This window comes from Arachis stenosperma, chromosome 6, assembly GCF_014773155.1.
Source record: "Arachis stenosperma cultivar V10309 chromosome 6, arast.V10309.gnm1.PFL2, whole genome shotgun sequence".
Lineage (NCBI taxonomy): Eukaryota > Viridiplantae > Streptophyta > Magnoliopsida > Fabales > Fabaceae > Arachis > Arachis stenosperma.
Genome location: NC_080382.1, coordinates 59,138,548 through 59,140,076, shown reverse-complemented (window position 1 = coordinate 59,140,076; position 1,529 = coordinate 59,138,548). Strand labels below are relative to the sequence as shown.

The following is a 1,529-nucleotide window of genomic DNA, read 5'->3' as shown; positions in this document are numbered from 1 at the left end:
TGACCCTGAACCTGAAAGGACCTTGAAGCGAAAGCTAAGAGAAGCTAAGGCACAACTCTCTGTAGAGGACCTAACAGAAATCTTCAAAGAAGAGGAACCCATGGCAGCCGAAAACAACAACAATGCCAACAATGCAAGGAAGGTGCTGGGTGACTTTACTGCACCTACTCCCGACTTCTATGGGAGAAGCATCTCTATCTCTGCCATTGGAGCAAACAACTTTGAGCTTAAGCCTCAATTAGTTTCTCTAATGCAACAGAATTGCAAGTTCCATGGACTTCCATTGGAAGATCCTCATCAGTTTTTAGCTGAATTCTTGTAAATCTGTGACACTGTCAAGACTAATGGGGTTGACCCTGAAGTCTACAGACTTATGCTATTCCCTTTTGCTGTAAGAGACAGAGCTAGGATATGGTTGGATTCACAACCTAAAGAAAGCCTGAACTCTTGGGAAAAGCTAGTCAATGCCTTCTTGGCAAAGTTCTTTCCACCTCAAAAATTGAGTAAGCTTAGAGTGGAAGTCCAAACCTTCAGACAGAAGGAAGGTGAATCCCTCTATGAAGCTTGGGAAAGATACAAACAATTGATCAGAAAGTGTCCTTCTGACATGCTTTCTGAATGGAGCATCATAGGTATTTTCTATGATGGTCTGTCTGAACTGTCCAAGATGTCTTTGGATAGCTCTGCTGGAGGATCTCTTCATCTGAAGAAGACGCCTACAGAAGCTCAAGAACTGATTGAAATGGTTGCAAATAACCAATTCATGTACACTTCTGAAAGGAATCCTGTGAACAATGGGACAAATCAGAAGAAAGGAGTTCTTGAGATTGATACTCTGAATGCCATATTGGCTCAGAACAAGATATTGACTCAACAAGTCAATTTGATTTCTCAAAGTCTGTCTAGAATGCAAGCTGCACCAGGCAGTACTAAGGATGCTTCATCTGAAGAAGAAGCTTATGATCCTGAGAACTCTTCAATGGAAGAGGTGAATTACATAGGAGAACCCTATGGAAACACCTATAATTCTTCATGGAGAAATCATCCAAATCTCTCATGGAAGGATCAACAGAGACCTCAACAAGGTTTCAACAACAATAATGGTGGAAGAAATAGGTTTAGCAATGGCAAGCCTTTTCCATCATCTTCTCAGCAACAGACAGAGAATTCTAAGCAGAACCACTCTGACTTAGCAACCATGGTCTCTGATCTAATCAAAACCACTCAAAGTTTCATGAATGAAACAAGGTCCTCCATTAGAAACTTGGAGGCACAAGTGGGACAGCTGAGCAAGAAAATTACTGAACTCCCTCCTAGTACTCTTCCAAGCAATACAGAAGAAAATCCAAAAGGAGAGTGCAAGGCCATCAACATGGCCGAATTTGGAGAGGAGGAAGAGGCAGTGAACGCCACTGAAGAAGACCTCAATGGACGTCCACTGGCCTCCAATGAGTTCCCTAATGAGGAACCATGGGAATCTGAGGCTCACATTGAGACCATAGAGATTCCATTGGACTTATTTCTGCCAT

The 1,529-nt window shown here is 42.4% G+C and overlaps 1 non-coding gene across 1 annotated transcript; it reads right to left on the bottom strand.

The window, feature by feature from the left end:
• Window positions 1-505: 505 nt before the first annotated feature.
• LOC130938020 (small nucleolar RNA R71) lies at window positions 506-613 on the bottom strand. The gene has a single exon (XR_009069204.1). It is a non-coding gene; the product is annotated as a small nucleolar RNA R71 (small nucleolar RNA).
• Window positions 614-1,529: the final 916 nt, after the last annotated feature.